We start from the raw sequence: 20,137 nt of genomic DNA on the forward strand, positions 1-20,137 counted from the left end.
TAGTAAGCTGGAAATTCAAATAAACACAGGGATACTGTTTGTCAGGTGACTTGGGGATAGTATAAAATTCTGAAATGCTCCAAACCATCAGAAACAGGGCAGGCTGAGTGGTTTATGTGCTAGGTGCATATATATCTTTGCCGGATATGCACTGATATATTAATAATTCTTCTTTGGTGTTCGTTATAATTGGCAATTAGATAGTTGAGTAACATGAGCATTTCGACTCCTGATCCTGGTAGTGAAGACAGAGCTCCCTGTATTTTTGCAGGTTGACCTTAATTGATTTCCTAGGCAGGAGAAGAGTAGTTGGTGTAGACAGAGGAGGTGCCTTAAATCAAGGTTCTCAGATGTTCTGTCTCTTGAATTCACTACCTTTTTGTTTCTAGAATTTTCCTGATGTTGGGATGCTCTCAGTTAAGTCGGGCCTATCCCTGAACCATCTGAGGGTTCAAGCTGATCTTTTCCTGGCTTCCTGTGTGTGTGTGTGTATCTCACTCTTCAGTGCTCCCAGTATACACTGATTTGTTCAGAGCTTTCCTTCTTGTCACTTGTGCTTCCTAAATACATTGTCTATATACTATGTGAAACCAAGAATATTGAACATGATTGCAGTTGATGTTATTTTATTAATATAATTGAAGCTAAAGCCACTTGTACATTTAATGCAAACATATGCAAATAGCCATTGCCTGTTTCAAATGAAGAGAACACGAAATCTTCCATTTTGGTTTTTGAATAACAACAGATGATATATGAAAAAGAAATGTCCATTTAATTGCCCTTATAGAGCAGAAATCACATAAAGATCCTAAACCAAGAATCTCGTGGTCTCCCAGATCTCCACATCGTTAGGAGCAGCCATGGACCTGAGACCATCTGAGGGGTTAGTTAAGTTTAGAGGATACACAAATATTCATAGCAGGTGCATTTGTAAACCCCCAAACTGGAAACAACCAAATAGCCTTCAACAAGTGACTGGTCAGCAAACTGATATATCCACACCATGGGAGGATGCAGTAGTTTGATTTGGTTATGAATTCCAAAAATAGATATTGGATTATGTTTGTAATCTGATCTGAACCTGGGCATGATTGAGTTATGATTAGGGCGTTGATAAAAGGTATGGCAAAGAACAGAGTTGAGGGCTTGATTTTGAGTTTTGATGTTGGAGTTTGATGCTGAAGCCTTAGGCTGGAGCCCCGGGGAGTAAGCTCACAGAGGAAAGAGAAACAAGCCCCAGGAAGAGAGAAACGCTGAACCCAGGAAAAAGAAGCCTGGGGAAGGGAGGAACCCAGGAAGCCCTCCCAGACATCGACAGACATCTTGCTCCAATTTGTGGAAATAGACTTTGGTGAGGGAAGTAACTTATGTTTTATGGCCTGGTATCTATAAGCTCCTACCCCAAATAAATACCCTTTATAAAAACCAGCTGATTTCTGGTATTTTGCATCAGCACCCCTTTGGCTGACTAACACAGAGGATATGTAGCAACAGAGAGAAATGGATTATTGGTACATGCAACAAAGAATAACTTGGAGGGAGCTCAAGGTATCTGTGCTGAGTAGAAAAGAAACAATTGCTAAAGGCCACATTATGACTCTCTTTATCTAACATTCTTGAAAGAGCAAAATTATGGAGAACAGAGTGGACTGATGGTTGCCAGGGGGTAGGGACGGAGGGCTGGGGGTGGGGAGGGAGAGGTGAGGCTTTAAAGGGGCAATGGGGGAGCAGTAGGCAGTCCGTGATGGTACCAGAGCTCTGTACCCTTGTAGTGGTGGCTGCAATAAGCTCACATGTGATAAAGCCTCAGAGATCTCAACAAATGAGGGCAGAGAACACCGGGACATCTGAGTGAGCTCGGCAGAGTGTACCAAATGTCAATTTCCTGGTTGTGATGCTGTAGTATAATTATACGAGGTGTTACATTGGGGAGAGCTGGGTGAAGGGTATGAGAAAAGTTCCCTGTGTAATTTTTTGGGTAGATAGGTGTTCTGTGAATCTATAATAATTTCAAAACACAAAGCTAAAAAATAAAGTTTAGTGGTGCATTGTTCAGTATCTCTTCATTTTCTTTCCCTGAACTGGATGTTGCATATACAATACACCAATCAGCTATTCCCATGCAATAAATAAACTTGAATTAAAGAAGGATTATGAATAGTGGTATGCAGAAAGAAAGGGAGGAAAGAAAGGGAAAGTATAAGATGGAAAGGGAAGGAAAGGAAGGCAGGAAAGCAGGACAAAAGGGAGAAGGAAGGAAAAAGAAAAAAAGAAATGATTATCCTTTCTTTTCTTCATCCTTACCAGCCAGAGCTCAGCAGACCTTGCCCAGACACCTTTCTATTTGTTTTGCGAAGGAAGGCATTATTCTTGGAACGTAATACAGTAATCACACTGCACGTTGGCAATTGCAAAGAACTGTGAGGCTACAGAACCCAAACCCATTCATTTACCTAAGCTTCTCGGCTCATCATATCTCTGTGTTAATTTCCATTGCCATATGTTTTGGAAGAAAGTTAAAGGTGGTATTTTGGCTAACAGCACGAAAGAGCAAAGTACAAGTCTTAATGCATTCTACAAGAGTCAAGACACCTCATACTACGTAATCCACTGACATATCCGCTCCTTGGGCTTTCTCCGGGCAGATCCACTCCCACTCCTCTTGCCAACTTACATCATAGTTGCCACAACACTAATCTGCTTCCACAGAGCCCCTCCCCACCTTCCCAGCTCCCGGAAACTGGTTTACAGAGGTCATATCTGTCTCTTTCCATATTTATTTTGGTGAATAAAAAAAGGTCCACATTAAAAAAGAAAAACTCTACTGAACATTTAATATCTGCTCTTTGAAACTGTAAAATTGGATCATCCTCCCCACCTTCTCCAGATACGTGGCAGCTGTGTTTGTCCTGGGGGTCTCCTTTCACAGGAAGCACGAGGATGTGTGAAGTCTCACGAAATTATTGCACCGCAAGTCAGATGTGTAAAATCGTTAAAAGAAAAAGTCAATTCCATGAACTGAAATATCTACTAATGTTCTTAAGATACTTAAAGCACAGCCTCCCAGAAATCACTTTTGACATCCTTCAGTTTCCATCTATCCATTTTCCACTCTAAATGCCCCTTGAAACCCACTCAAGCTGGACCTTTGTATCAGCTCTTCCTTGGAGGATATGAGTAACTCCATCCATCACAGATTCCCCACTGCCTGGGAGGAACACAGAGCTTGTCATGACCCTCTGGAACTTCAGTTGCCGCATGTGTGCCGAGTTAACACAGGGCTCCAAGCTCAGGAGGTTCCTGTATTTGGGGGAAAAAAGTGCTCTGCTGTAGTCACCATCTTGAAATGCTTAATTATTTTATGCTTGAACTTGTATTTTGTGAGTGAATCCGATGGGATAATGTAGTACACATATGAACCGAGGAGCTACACACAAAATGCGTGTTCTTTGTCCCTGCTGCCCTATTCACATAAAGCATTTGCGATGCCTGGGTGGAGCCACGATGTGTCATGGGAGTGCAGCAAGATTCAAAGCAAGTACAGGCTGAGGATTATGCCTGTGAATGAGTAAGCAGGAGTGGGGACAGCCTCAAGGGCTACACTTTCCCTTTGAACCAGAACTTGCTTCGAATGCATAAAGGAGGCAATGGTGTTCTAACAAGTAAGAACAACCATGGAATCCTAACACAATCCTTTCTCACTTGTGTTACTTCTCTATATTAGCCAAAACTTATGCTGCAAATGATGACCTAGAGAAAAGGAAAAGAGATGGCCATGATAGTTCTATTCTTTTTTTCTGTCCTTGCTTACTTGACAATAAGCCAAAGTTACAGAATATTGGTAGAATATGTGCACATCCAGAAGTGAAAATAGAACAGCTGAGTTCAAGTTTTGTGCGGAGGTTTCTACCATTTTGTTTGAGCAAAATATATATGAATATATGGGCTATGGAATGTGAATTGTATAATTTCTGTGAACCTACGTATGGGCTAAATGCTTTTAGGTTAGCAGTTAAATCTGGCATTGCACAATATGAAGATGAAAGGTAATATACATGCCAATAATTCAAAATTTGAATTTTTCTTTATTTAGGATGTCATTAAATTGCACGTAATGAACACCATGACAAGTCAAGAGAGAAAGACTGTGGCAGAAAGGGAAAAAACTTTAGTACTTTTTAAAATGCACTTTAATGGGAATTTTGTTTCTCAAGTTTTGAACAAAAGGCCCCACATTTTCATGTAGCTGGTCCTGAACATTAGCGACCCTGAATGGGTGGGGTGGGGATTAAGTGATAACGTAGAGGAAAGTCCCTGGCATCAAGAGGGTATCACCAAATCCTCCCCTACGCCTCTCCCCCATTCTTCACGCCTACAGTCTTTCCCTGCTTCAGTCATCTCCAATGTCACTAATATTAGCACCCTAAAGCAGAACTCTGACCAGGGAAATCCCCAGTGCAAATGCCTGGGGTGGCTTCCCCTTGCCTGTGAGATCACCTCCAGGCTCCTTAGCACAGCAGGCTGGTCTGGTGGACCCCAGGGACCCCCTTGGCGAGCCCGTGTCAGCACCTGCTGAGCTTCCTGAGCAGCTCTGCCACTTACCACGCTGGTCTAGGGTTGTTCTTTAATATTTGTCTTTGCTGGACTGCAAGCTCCTTGAGGGCAGAGATCCAAATAGTGGTCATCTTTGGATCCCACAGGATGAAACTCCATGCCTGGGACTCAGGAAGCATTTGTTCATAAATGGGCATCAGCACAATTAGCAAATTAGTATTCTAACTATATTCTTTAGTTATTTCACTGATTTTCTTTCTTTAGAATTGTGCCATGAGAAAAAGGGATTGTATATTTTTATTACCATTCTGTCATAAAGTATCATTAGAGTAAGTATACAATTTACTGAGTGCATATTTTGATTTGTACAGCCTGGTTTGGAATAAAAACACACACTAATCAACTGCTGAGATATCGGATATGTTGCCACATCATCGCCCTACATACTTTGGGAACACTTATTTTTTAAGGGTGTACCATGAAAAATTCTTTTATAAAAACAGTGAAGGCTTAATTTAGATTTTTATATATCTAGATTTACATATTGCAATATTCTCTTAAAATCAAGATGTTCTTGAAGAGTGCTCTTTAACCCGATTCAAGGGAAGGCAACAGTGGGAAAAATCATTGCTCTAGGGGCTATGTTCAGGTACGTAAGGAAAAACATATCCTTTCAAAGTAGCACTGTGTTTCATGCCCCTATGTAATCAGCCTTTTTTCTTCAATTGTTAAATTCTGCCCATAAACTTCAACAAACCAATTTCCCCCTCCTTAATTAAGCCCATTGCCATATTTAATTCACTCAAGCTTTCTGTTAAATGAAACATTATTTTCATTTATAAATGTTCCATGATGTGTTCCTAGTGGATTCTAATTGGAGCCAATTATAAGAAGATAAATCAGAACTCATCAGTGGCAGTTGTCACGGACATGTCCCTGTTCTGCTTCCGATGCCTGCGTGTTTATTTAAGGCAATAGGGCAAAGCAGGACACCAGATGAGACTTGATGAAGACACGCAGGAAATTCCCAGCCAGTTAGAGCATCCTTCATTTTTAATTTGTTGATTTAATGTGGCTAGAGAGGAACTGACAAAATCTTCATCACCTAATGTGCTTAATGGTCTAAACGAAATGAGTTGGTGGTGGTGCTTTAATTCTTATTGGACCCATTTCCAAGTCATACGAGCCTCCCATAAGCTGCTCTAAGGAGCCTTCTCACAGAAAATGCACCGAGTAAACCAGACTTGGGTGTTCTGAATAGCTTTTTCAAAAGCGTCATCGAGTAAGTGAGATGATAAGAGTCACTGGAAATCAGGCGAGGGCAGGTCATTGTCAACCAATGAGAAAATGAAGCCCCAGCTGCAGTAGAGTTTTTCTTCATTTTCATTTCCTATTCAGAAATAGACAGCCAGGACAACAAACAGAATTTTCATTTTGTTTTATTTGTATTTGGGGGTGTTGATCTGCATCTTTACTGCTGGGATATAAAGTGACTATATTTTTACTATTAAGACTAAATATTAAAAAATGCACCAAAAGAAGTAAAAGGTTGGAATGGAGCATAAAATTGAATGACTGAACTGCTTGCCCTAGAGTCAGAGAAGACATACTCCTGCTTTATTGTATAAATAGTTAAATGGTTCAAAAATAGCAGTGCAGGGAAGGGCAGTTGAGATTTTTAAAAGGCTGGAAAGTGACACACAAATACAAAACACATTTTTCTTCTGACTTCTTTGAGCTTCAAAAACATAGGAAAGGGCCAAAAAATAAAACACCCCTAAATTTAGAATCTTCTATAATTAATCCACTATCCTGTGACATAATTTCCTTTCCCAGTTAGTCGCTGGAGATCTAGACTTAGAACATCAGTTTAGTAAACAGATGAAAGATGGGTTTATTTTTTCATCTAATTAGAGAGCCATTCCCTTTACCAGACTCATCTATCCACATGTACATGCTCAGCTGCACCTGCACACACACACTGCCACCACCGCCACCATTGGCTTCTTTTTATCATACTTTGGTAGTTGTGACAGTATTTTGTGTTAGGGCATAGGGAATTTAGAAATGCTGTTATTTAAACCTGAGAGTTAAAAGATGGAATATACAATTTTAGTTCATTTAGATAAAGTAAACTATACATAAAGACCATGCATACTTTATATTTCCCCCTTTTTCTCTCTTTTTGAGGTTCGATTCTGTTGTACATACTGAATTTGAATTCAAAGGGACTGACCAGTAAAATACAGATATGTCATTGGCATGTATCATCACTATTTGAAAAAATAAATATATATTACCCATTGAGAATTAGTCAGTAGAAATATGTGTATAAAACAAAATAGTACTAAGCAGCTATTCTTTACTGAATTTATGTCCTTTAGTAGAAGGATTTTATGGAATTCCTTCTTTTTCCTAAGCCCTCTTTTGGCAGAAGGTATCATATTGCTGGCATGCCCAGTGTTGTGTTCTATAAGTTGAGGTGAAAGGTGACAAGGACCTCTTGGAACTCAGCTAAAACCATGATAAATCTGTGAAGATATCAGAAAATCAACAAATTGCTGTTGGACTACTACTGTAGAACTCAAATGCAGCAGCTAATTCTGGTTACACGAGTCTAGTTAGCTAAGCAAGAAATATGTATGCCTATAATACATGAGGTCAATTGGATTAAAGTTAGCTGCAAAATTCTTGCCACTTCTCCCACTGAGAGGTGGCATCTCTTTACCTTCCTCCTCTGGAATCCAGGTTGGCTTGTGAGCCAATAAAATGCTGCAGAAGCGATGCTTTGTAATTTTTGACTGAGGCTGGGCCTTAAGAGATCTGTAGCTTCCCCTTCATGCCTGAGCGTCTGTTCTAGGAAAGAGTCACTGTCGAAAAAGCCTGAATACCCTGTGACAGCCATGCTGTGAGGAAGCCTAAGCAGTTCACATGGTGAGAGAAGACCATGTGGAGGAGCACTGAGATGCCAGATGTGAATAAAGCCTTCTGGGACTTTTCCTTCTGAGTCCAGTTAAGAGTGAATGACCCTGGTTTACATCACATGGGATAGAAGAACTACCCAGCTGAGCCCTCCCTGCCTGAAGTCTAGACCCACAGGATTGTGAATAAGTAAACTGTTATGAGAGCCGCTAAGGTTGGGGTAGACTGTTAAAGAGCAATGGATAACCCAGACAACGTGCACAGAAGAACACGTCTCAGCAGCCAACAACAGTAAAGGAAACTGATCTAATGCCTGAAGAAAATTTAAAAGGCATAATGTAGTTCTGTATTTTACTTTGAAGAGAAAGATACTTGCAGAAACACAGAGTTAAACATTTATGCTTCATGACATTGTGAATAAATTAATCTTCTATCTAATTTAATTATTAAGTGGAATGCTGACTACTTACTAGATGCACTCCATCTTACAGTTTACAGTGCTGAGATTAAATAAAGTAAAGCACTTAAGGCATGTTACCTTGTACCTTGAGGAATAATACAGTTTGAAATGGAAACGATGTATAAAACTATAAACCAATAGCTGGTAACATTCAGTGTGGCAAGTTAGCATAAACTGGGCATATGAAGACTTAGTTTCACATGGATTGGGGTGAACTTCATCTGGGAAGACTTTAGGGGAGAAATGCAGTTTGAACCAGATCTTTTAAGAAATGAGGGAATAAATTGGCTGGTAGAATGGAGGGGAATTCTACAGAAGCATTGGCATAATAGATTTCTAATAAGAGATGCAGTTGAAGGAAAAATAAAAATCAGGAACTTATTTAAGTTGATTTAACATTTCTTCCACTGCTAATATAAAGGTGAAGGTTAGAAATAAGGGTGGGAGGTGGCTTCCTTAACTGAACATTTGTGGATCAAAAATAAAATGATGAAAAAACAAAACAAAACAATCCCAAAACAAAGAAATGAGAAACTACCAAACAGACACTTTGCTTTAGAGCTACTATAATTCTGTATGTGTGTGCTTAGGTATGAATTTAGGAACAGCATTTTTTTTTTTTAATATTACATTAAAAAAATATGAGGTCCCATTCAACCCCACCGCCCCCACCCCCCACTCCCCCCACAGCAACACTCTCTCCCATCATCATGACACATCCATTGCACCTGGTAAGTACATCTCTGAGCATCACTGCACCCCATAGTCAATGGTCCACATCATAGTCCACACTCTCCCACATTCCATCCAGTGGGCCCTGGGGGGATCTACAATGTCCCATAATTGTCCGTGAAGCACCACCCAGGACAACTCCACGTCCCGAAAACGCCTCCCCATCTCATCTCTTCCTCCCATTCCCCGCACCCAGCAGTCACCATGGCCATCCTTCCCACACCAATGCCACATTTTCTCTGTGGACACTGGATTGGTTGTGTCCATTGCACATCTATGTCAAGTGGGGCTTAGATTCCACATGGATACTGAATGCACTCCTCCTGCTTTCAGTTGTAGACACTCTAGGCTCCATGGTGTGGTGGTTGACCGTCTTCAACTCCATGTTAGCCGAGTGGGGTAAGTCCAATAATTCAGAGTGTAGGAGCTGAAGTCTGTTGAGGCTCTGGGCCTGGGTATCATATCGTCAGTCCAGAGATTCAAATCCCCTAAATATATCTTAAGCCCCAGCACCAACTACAATTCCAGTAAAGTAGCATGCAAGTCTTGTGAAAAGAGATCCCCTCTGAGTCCAGTTCCATCATGCAGAAACACCAGCTCCAAAGAAGGGCCATCTGACATGGCAGTGAACCCCATCTGCCATGACCATAGAACCCGTGGGTCTCTTTATCCCTCAAAAGAACCAATACCTGGGGTTGTATCTACTTTATCTGTCTCTTAGACTCTGCTCAGTTGTGCATAAGGGCATTCCTTCTGACAACCTCCAGACTCTTTTTTAGAGACTCGTAGCCTTATAAACTCATTTCTCCTTTCCATTTCCCCCTTACATTAGGTCAAACAGCATTTTGAAGTCATGTTATTATAGGTAGACAGGGATATTCTGCTGATCCGCATTGAACCTTTAATTCAAAGTCATTTTCTATTTGCATCTTCAGCTGGTATGTGGTAGTGATCCCTCAGTGCCAGGGAGGCTCATCCCCGGGTGTCATGTCCCACGCTGGGGGAAATGCACTGCATCTACATGCTGAGTTTGGCTTCGAGAGTAGCCACATTTGAGTAACATGAAAGCTGTCAGGAGGAAACTCCCAGGCACAGTGCTACTCTAGGTCTTGTTTATTGCAGGTGTATAGGCTCACAAGCATAGCCATTAGTATCAGGAGCCCACTGTTGGGCCCTCATTCCTTCCTGGTTCTTACCATTGCACCTGGGGGACTGCCGCTGCTCCCCCAGGGACCACGACAGAGACCCCCTGGCCAGGAACCCAGTACCCCCCCAGCTGTTGTTTTTAATTGTTTCCACTATAAGTATATCTAAACATTACCATGTACCCTGGATATATGCCCTGTATAACTCCCTGTCAACCATATATAGCCTGTCAATAACATCCCATATCAGTATTCCTCTGCCGCCATTGTTGAACCACTCTGTGATCCAAAACTTCCTGTAAAGTGAATCCCAACATAATGTCAGTTTCCCTTACTAGTAAAATGGAATATAGCGATGAGTTTAAAGGTTAGATCTAGAGTACATATTGATTTGGAAAAATTTCTACATCCTATCTTTTTCTTTTCTTTTTTTTTTCCTAATTATTGAGCTTCTCTTCACAAGAATCTTAGATCACAGTAATTCATATATACAATATACAGTGCTCCCACAGATCCACCATAAAACCTTTTCCCTTCCACAGCAATAATCTTTTAACTTATTCATATCATATTTACTGAAACTGATGTACAGACTCCGAAACAATAGCTGTCAAACAAGGTGACATCTGTGCTTACAATGTGGTCCATACTTTAGGATGTACAGTTTTCTAAATTTTTTTAGTTATCCTATGTTTTGCATTATTACTTATCTTAGGTGTCACAAGAGAGGGAGATAAAACTAGCTTTTAATGAAATTTTAAGGTAAAAGCTTCCATAAAACAAATACAGACCACACATGTATTGTCCCCTCATTATGTTTTTTTACAAGAGTCTTAGTTTAAGACCTCTATGCTAGTAGTATATGCCTATGTTAATTATCTACGATAGCTTAAAAATGTGATCAATATCAATGGTCAGGGAAATGCAAATTAAAACCAAAATGAAATACCACTTCACACTCACTTGATTGGCTAATTTTTTTTAAAGATTGACAATACCAGATATTGACAAGAGTATGAAGCAACTGAAACACTCATAGGTTGTTTCAGGAGTGTGAAATTGTACAAACAGTGCAGACAAAGACCTGACAGTTTCTTATAAAACAAAATATATACCTACTCAATAACAAAGCAATTCCAAACCAGACTGGTTCATAATGTTCTTAGCAGCTTTATTCAAAAAGGTCCCAAAGAGGAAAGGGTCCAGGGGATTATCAATTGGGGAATGGGTAAACAGACTGTGGTGTATTTATGCACTGGCATACTACACAGCAAAGTAAAGAACTAGTGATCATCAGTAGGGATCAATCTAAAAATGTCATGGCAAGTGACTGATGCCTTCCACAAAATAACACATACTCTTGGTCCATTAAAATGGAGTTCTGGAAATGGCAAAACTAACATATGACAGGCCAAACAGCTGCAGCGACAACAACAAAAACAGAGCAGGGCCTCTGAGAGCATGGAATGAGGCTTCACCGGGAAGGTAAAATGAAGGTACTTCCTGGGTTGATGGAGTAATGCTCTATATCTTGTCAGTATCTTGTCAGAAGTCTGGGTTACACGGATGTATGCATTTGTTAAAGCTTGCCGAATGGTGCACTTAGTATTTATGGATTTAATTGTATGCAAATTGTACCTCAAAGGAAAAACAAATAGGAACTGAAAGCATATATTAAGCTTTAGTTATTGAGCTGCGTGCTTAAGTATTTAGGGGGAAGTGTACTGGTGTATGTAAGTCACTTTAAATACACCAACAAGTAAGATGGATTAGTACTTGGAAAGAGATATAAACGGGTGAACAGTTAAATGATAAATCAAGTGTATTAAACTGTTAATGGTATATGTAGATGGTAGGTATATGGAGGTTCACCGTAAAATTCTCTCAACCTTTCTGAATGTTTAATATGTTTTCATAACGAAATGTTGGGAAAAAATTACCTACAGCCTTAGCAATATGGGAAAAGAATAAATCAAATATATTGTGTGACAAATCTGAAAGGAAAGAACAAATTTCCCAAGCAAGCAGGTAATCTGTTCTCACTGGATACTTATACAGAAACGAAAGCATGTACAAATGCAACAGAAACACAAAACATTATTGCCAAAATGCTTGAAATGGTTTCTTCCAATAATGACCCAACACGATCCAAAATAAAATAATATTTTACTACAGATGTATTTGGGATATTCAGCATCAGGGAAAAATGGCTCTTTTGGTTATTTTTGCTATTCTATTTAGGGGTTGGCAAACTTTTCCGTAAAGGGTTAGATATTTTTGGCTTTGCTGGCTACAAAATCTCTGTAGCAATTACTCAACTCTGCTGACGCAGCATCAACCCAGCCATAGACAGTACCTAGACAAGTGTATTCAAATGCCTGTGCTTCCAAAAGACTTTATTTATCAAAACAGAAAGCAATTGGACTTGGCCTTTGGGTTGTAGTTTACCAATTCCTGTTTCATTTGAAGAGTATTCATAAATAAACTACTGTGCAATTTTACACCACAGATATTATATAAGATATGACTATTGGTTTCCAAAATTTTTTCAAGTCTTCCAATTCAAGTGACACTAGGGACATTACTCTATCTGAAGATTTTTAACAGGACTCATTGAAGTCCAATTCTTGCTTTCAAATGTACTGAGGGTCAAACTCAAATTTACTTACGAATTGGGATTTTTTCTTTTTTTAAGATGTATTTACTTATTTCTCTTTCCTCCCTCCATTGACAGTTCTCTGTGTGCTCCTCTGTGTCTCTTTGTATTCTCACTAGGTGATTCCGGGACCCGATCCTGGGACCTTCTGGAGCAGGAGAGAGGCAATAATTCCCTTGCACCATCTCAGGTCTCTGGTCTGCTACATCTCCTTATTGTCTCTCCTCTGTGTCTCTTTCTGTTGTGTTATCTTGCCATGCCAGCTCTCCATGTGAGCCAGCACTCCCGCATGGGGCAGCACTCCCAGCACTCTCTGTGGACCAGTTTGCCATGCAGGCCAGCTTGCCTTCACCAGGAGGCCCCGGGCACCGAACCCTGGACCTCCCGTATGGCAGACAGGAGTCCAGTTGCTTGAGCCACATCCGCCTCCCCGAATTGGGATTTTATTTTAGTACCCATGTTTAATGCTGAGTTACATATGAATATAATTATGAGGGGAATTGAGAGAACTGGAATTAGGAGAAAGCAGACTTAGCAAATAGAGTTAAATGCCTTTGAATATGAGAAGGACTTGCTGTGCAAACTCTCTCTCCTGAGATTACAGTAAGTGCTGACACAGTGGAGATTACACAGCTAGTGAAATTGTGTGGATAGGAACAATGGGCAGCAGACAAACAGGAGAATAACTCACCTGGCATAGAGCTTTCTAAAATGAAAGCTGTCTCAGTTGCATTTTAATGTCTAGAGGAAGCTCACCATTCCTGGAATTAAGCAATGAGAAGCAGAATGATTTCCAAGCAGGAATGTTTATTAAAACAATTCCTCAATTAAGAGGAGCCTTCTACATCTACATTCCTTTAATAATTTGTTATTGTAATAGAGAAAATATTAGATTACATAGTTTATATGTTGTAATCAGATCTTGTTTCTCATAGGGCATAGTCTTTTAGAATATTTTCTATTGCACCAACTTTATCCAGAATTCAGTAGTAATGGAAAGTGTCTTTCTAAAGGTGTTCACTGAATATTCCTTATGTTTTGATTAATATACAAAAAAAAAGGAAATATTTGTAAGCTAGTCATCTCTTTTTGTTTGTTTCTTTTTTGTCTTCATTTTTTTAATGTTACATTAAAAAAATATGAGATTCCCATATACCCCCCACTCCTCCCCCCATAACAACAACCTCCTCCATCATCATGAGACATTCATTGCATTTAGTGAATACATCTCTGAGCACCGCTACACCTCATGGTCAATGGTCCACATCATAGCCCACACTCTCCCACATTCCACCAAGTGGGCCATGGGAGGACATACAATGTTCGGTAACTGTCCCTGCAACACCACCCAGGACAACTCTAAGTCATCAAAAGCACCCCCACATCTCGGCTCTCCTCCTGTTCCCTACCCCCAGCAGCCACCATGGCCACTTTCTCCACACCAATGCCACATTTTCTTCGATTACTAATCACAATAATTCATGAATAGAATATCAGTAAGTCCACTCTAATCCATACTCTAGTCCTCCATCCTGTGGACCTTAGAGTGGTTGTGTCCACTCCACATCTATATCAAGAGGGGGCTTAGATTCCACATGGATGCTGGATGCAATTCTCCTGCTTTCAGTTGTAGGCACTCTTGGCTCCCTGGTGTGGTGGTTGACCTTCTTCACCTCCATGTTAGATGAGTGGGGTAAGTCCAATAAACCAGAGTGCTAGTCATCTCTTTGTCTCAGATTAGGAGCTAAATAAAATATAAACTGTTCTGGAGTAGTTTTAGTTTCCTTGGCTGCACAAGCAAATGCCATACAATGGGTTGTTTCAAATATGGGGATTGGTTAGCTCACGATTTTGAGGCTAAAAGAAAGTCTGCATCAAGGGGTCATTAAGGGGATGCTTTCTTCCTGAAGACTGGCTTTCTGGGGCTAGCTGCTGGCAATCCTTGTCCTTGGCTCATCTGTCACATGGCAATGCATATGGTGGCCTCTCTTGGCCTCTCTGTTCTCTTCCAAGTTCTACTGCATTTCAGCTTCTGACTGCTCCTTCTCTCCCTCTGTCTGAATTTCATTCTAATTATAAAGGACTCCAGTAATAGGATTAACACCCATCTTGAGCCACATCTTAACTAAAGTCACCTCATTAAAAGGCCCTACCCTACTTACAATGGGTCCATCCCCATAGAAATGGATTAAGTTTAAGAACATGTTTTTCTGGGGTACATACAACTCCAAATCACCCCAAGTGCCAACTGGAAGTATTGAAGCATACTAAAAACAAAACAAAACAAAATAATGTACTTTTCAAGCTATGCATTTGTTATCCATGGACAAAATTTACTCAATTATTTTAGGACTTTTAAGACTGATACAATTAAAATGCTTCCTTATGTTGGAGATTACTGAATTCTGAGGTTCAGGAAACCTGCATATGTATGACAGTGATTCCCCTTCCTTGTAGAAGAAATTACGTTGATTTAAGAGATTCATGACTTTCCCCTAAGGGAATATTTTCCAAGGAGGGAACGAGTAAGATTTCAGATCATGCTAGCATCATTTTTTATATGCCTCTTTGGGATCTAGCACTGTGCCAGGCAAGGAAGGAAAGGGAGATAACAAACAGAGTTCCTATCCTTAAAGTGCACCCACATCCATTGGTGAGAGCAAGCTTGCAAGGGACCCAAGCCTAAGCTAAGAGGGCATTGGGAATGTAGCGTTGGGATGATTTCATGTAGAAGAGTAAATGGAAAACTCAAAGGAGAGATGGTATGCAAGCTGGACCTTAACAACTCAATCAGATTTTGATAAAACACATAGTGGGGGCAGAGTTGCGATGGGATATAGCGAGGGGAAGGGCATTTTTGGGTGAATAAAGACAAGAGTGTGAACTAAGACGATAGGTTTGGAATAGAGACTGATGTGTCTGAAGCAAAGGAGGTGTCTTCAGGAAGGAAGAAAGAGAGGGGAGAAGGGCCCAGAAGATAAATCAGTGCCAGCTTGTGAGAGACCCAGAACACCAATGTTTGGTATTTATTCTGGAAGGTACTGGGTGCCATGGAAGGCTTCTGACCAACAGAATGCCTGTTTAAAGAAGATGGTGGGAAAAATTCCCCACAATCCTCTTCACCCATGCACCACAAACTCAGGGTTGGCTAGGCCTTTTTTTGAGGTTATTTGTACTATTAACCACAATCATCATCCACCACCAAAATCATTATGTTATGCAATCCCTAAATGATCCAGCTTTCTTTCAATTGACATTAACCTCCCTAGATGACCCGTTCAACCAAGAGATCTGGAATGCTTTATGAATTTACATATCATCCTTGCACAGGGGCCATACTAATCTTCGCTGCACTGTTGCAATTTAAGTATATGTGTTGTTGAAGCAACCACCAAAGATTTATTATTCAAATGAAAATATTGTTTAGATTATTTGTTCCACCTTTCATATTAGTCTCTACACATTCTACTGTTGAACTCTAAGATTATTGAATAGCTATGTTGCGTCTATTCTAGTTGATGGAATCGTTGTTTCACTTATCTCAAACTTAAAAAATAAAATATGTATGTTTTTATTTTCATCATGCTCAATTTCACTTTTCTGTTCAAGGGGCAGTGCAGGGCTTTAACTAGGATGTTATGATCTAGAGTATGGGTTTTAAAAAACTGTTTACTAAGAAAGGCAATTCACCTTGAGCATATTGGAACCCTTAGGAAATGCTCTGAGCAAATACAATGTATTTCCAAATTCTGATGTACAGTTATTGGATGATAACAGGTTGCCTGTAGAGAATCCCAAAAAAAGATATATAGGGAGATATGATAGCCTTATATTCAGAAATTGAGAAGACTGAAGTATCTGAAAATGCTCACAGTACCAGCAGGATAAAATACATGTGCCAAAATTCAATGCTAGAATCTGCACTAGTTAGGTGGCCAGTAATTTTATTTCTATGTTTTTGTGATAAACTTAGTATATGGGGGAAAATATAATGTGTAAACACATATACTCCCTGGAAAAAATAAAATTTCATTTTCAGATAGCATAGATAAAGTTATCTTTGAGCTCTATTTTCTATAAAATTATAAAAACTATTTTGGCTTTTCTATACTGAGCATATATATATCTGAACTTAAATATAATGAGAATATATTGTATAAAGGGAGAATATTTACTGGTTGACAACTGATTGCCTGTCATGAAGAAAATGTAAAGTATATTATATAGAAAATATCCAAATAACCATGTTTGCTGGAAAGAGTTCAGGATTTAGAAGAATGTAAATTCATCTAAAGAGCTGAAAATACAATGTATTACAATTAAATTGATTTTTAATGGGTAATATAGTTTTGCTGTGAGGCAAAGTTAAAAAAAATATTGTATCAGGATTGTATTTGGCAATCATTGTTTGTTATTGAAATACGTGTCATGGCATTCATAGCAAATATATTCCTGATATTTTAGATTATTTTATAACTACATATAATGTTAAATGTGTAATTTCATTTGCATATAGCAGTTAATATTCATGCTAAAAGCTGTTTCTAAAACCATTTTATTATTACACACTTTATGTTTACAACTAAATCGATGAGACTTGTTCAAATCTCCACAGAGGGAACGGGGTCCTGGCGTGGCCTCGGCTGCAGCTGGAGGAAGCACAGCAGTCCACCCATCCTCTCTCTTCATCGCCAATTAATGTGACTGTTAACGACAGATTTTTTCCCAATATGTGCTTCCACTAACCTAACTCTGAGCCCTAGCTATCCTGTAATTTTTTCATCTTTAAATATCTGACTTAAACATGTAGCAGCAAATAGAGACCTACATGGCCTTCTCATCTAGGTTATGTCCAAACTTGTCAGGCTGACATCCTTTTATGAACCATATAATCCAGGTCCTCCTAATTACTTCTTAAGGTTTTCCAGATAAGAATAATGAATATTTATGGTGAACAAACCCAGAAATTCAGGAAATGAAATAAAATTAAAATCACTTAAAAATCTGTAAGTCAGAGATAATTATTGTGAATATTTATTTCATTGCATTTCTTACGCTATGTTTCAATATATATTCATGGTTTTATTTACTGTTTTACAAAATTAAAAACACACTACATTTTTATTTAACACTGCTTTGTCAGCATTTCTCCCTGTCTTTATTTCTTGAAGAAATAATTTATAATGGCTATGTACCATGCCATTATGGATGTACTATAATATTTTAAAGTTACCCTAATTTTGTTCATTTAGGTTATTCCCAAATTAATTTTATTATATTAGATGATGTAATAACTACATTTGTAAAACTTTTTTTATTTGAATAGATTCCTAGAGGCATCATTATTGGGACAGAGAATGAACTCTTCTGTGTTCTTAATTAGTTTTTATAGTTTTTACTCCCAAAATAATGTATGCAGGTAGTTTGACAAAAGTTTACGTATAAGGCATATAAGGTTTATTGAAGGCCTGAATTTAATATTAGGATTTATTAGGATTTTATTAGGCAAATAAAAATTGGAAACTCTCAATAAATTAGTTTTCTAAGTGCATAGGATATATGAATGCATATCAATAAATTATATGCAGATTAAGATGAAAACAGATTAGAATGTTGAAAAACACTCTGCCATTTAAAAATCACACAATAAAACTTTTACGTCATCCCCATTTTCTTCAAGTGGGCAATAAAAGCAGTCCATCCAAACATTAAAAAGCACCACAAGTTTATTTATAATTGGCTTAATTTGTTGTGTTCTGACCCAATTCAACTTAATTTCTTTATTTAGCAAGAGAAAATAACTGGATATTTCCATGTCTCATTGTTTCCTTCTTTGTAACAATGCTTGTAGTGAATATGTGACATAGTGCCACTACTCACTTAATCCTTTATTTTTAATATAGTTTCTTTAATTAAAAATATCTTAAATTTGAATCTGGATTTTATGACAGTGCAAAAATCTTACCAATTTTTGTCATTTATTTATCCGTAATGTAAAAATCTCTTTCTTTTCATGAAGAGATATCAATAAAATACTGTGCGGTAGCTTCCAAGATACAACTGTGATAAAGGTAGTAAATATGGAACATAGAGTTCTATGTAGGAACTAGTGCTCCTGCTTAATAGAACGTGGAAATAGAATATTATGCTATTAAAATAATTTCTGTACTGATATGTTCTCTAACTTACTTCGTCTAAAAAGTTTGCATATATATATATACAGATACAAATATTGATATAGATATATACATATGGTAATGTTGACAAAGTACAGTCCCCCGTGCATATGCAAAAGTGTTTTCTAATAACTTTGTTGTATATTTGGCTGAGTGGCTCAGTGTGTGAAAACTTAACTAAAATTGACACTGGACAAATAAGTGGAGAAATCAACTGTCGGTGATGATTAGAAATGTTTCATCCAGTAACTACAAAATATCCAGTCACCCTTGGTAGAAGAATGTGGTGTTAGTTTGAAGCCACTCGGAGCTTTCCTAATTGTGAGCACATATGAAATAGTTTGGGGAAGTATTTCCCTCTGCTGAAGGCTTTCTCAGTGCTCAGGGGATGAACAAAACAAACAGTTAGGAGGTGATGGGATCTGGCTTTGAACCTAAATCATTTCTTAAGTTTGTGGAAAAAAAGAGCTCTGGGTCACAGTAAGAGTTGGGGAGAAATGCCTTCTATTTTCTGGGATCACAATAATGACTTACAATATTGGGAAAGATTTCCCAGGAGTATATTGGTCTGTATTGGCATTTTATCACAACTACCTCTGAAGAAAACCCATTAATGATTGAAGGAACCCATTGAAAATACATGGGCATCGCGGAATTGATACACATCATAGGGACCTTTGTTTAGAACAGTAAATCCAGGCTTTGACTTCAGCCTCCAAATATACATGGCCTCATATAAGCATGTAAAGGTAGATACAGGCTTAAATTCACTAGTTAAAAAAATTTCTTTCAAAACTTTTATCTTTATTTTGATGCCTTGTTTTCTTACTTGTTGTATTAGTCAGTCAAAGGGGTCCTGATGCAAAGTACCAGAACTCTGTTGGCTTTTTAAAAGGGTATTTATTTAGGGTAGAAGCTTACAGTTACAAGGCCCTAAAGAGTCCAACTCAAAGTTACTTCCTCACCAAACTCTGTTGCCATGTGTTGAAGCAAGACGTGAAAGCTCAGCCTTCTTCCTCTTTACTCCTAAGGTCCTTGGTCCCAGCGTCTGCCCATCTCAGCTGCAGGCTGGCATAAGGCTCATCCATCAGGGTTCAGCTGCTCTGTTCACCTCTCTTCCTGGGGCCTCTGTCGTGTCTATGAAGCTGTCTCTCTTCCTCTGTGTTCTTCTCTGTGTATCTACTTCTACAAGGGGGTGGGGCTCAACTCTGAGTCACCCTAATGTCATTTTTGAATCAAAGCCCTAATTCTGATTTAATAAAGTAGAAGTGAAACCTCTGAGTTTAATACGATCAAAGGGGTATCATGCCCAGAGGAACAGACCAATTTACAAACAAAATCAAAATCTCTTTTTGCAAGTTATAAATAGTATCAAACTGCCACATTTGTCTTTACATTCTCTAGGTTATATATTGTAACTAAGAATAAAGCAACGACAATATAAAAATAGCAATCTCTGCAAATTATTAGCACTCTATTAAAAAAACAA

At 38.7% G+C, this 20,137-nt stretch overlaps 1 protein-coding gene and 1 non-coding gene across 7 annotated transcripts in view; both read right to left on the minus strand.

The window, feature by feature from the left end:
- The window catches only part of CTNND2 (catenin delta 2), a 1,007,180-nt gene that overhangs the window by 449,480 nt on the left and 537,563 nt on the right, over positions 1–20,137 (minus strand). The gene's annotated exons all lie outside the window — the stretch shown is intronic.
- Positions 15,758–15,864, minus strand: LOC111764579 (U6 spliceosomal RNA). The gene has a single exon (XR_002797160.1). It is a non-coding gene; the product is annotated as a U6 spliceosomal RNA (small nuclear RNA).

Source organism: Dasypus novemcinctus, chromosome 2, assembly GCF_030445035.2.
Source record: "Dasypus novemcinctus isolate mDasNov1 chromosome 2, mDasNov1.1.hap2, whole genome shotgun sequence".
In the NCBI taxonomy this organism is placed as follows: domain Eukaryota; kingdom Metazoa; phylum Chordata; class Mammalia; order Cingulata; family Dasypodidae; genus Dasypus; species Dasypus novemcinctus.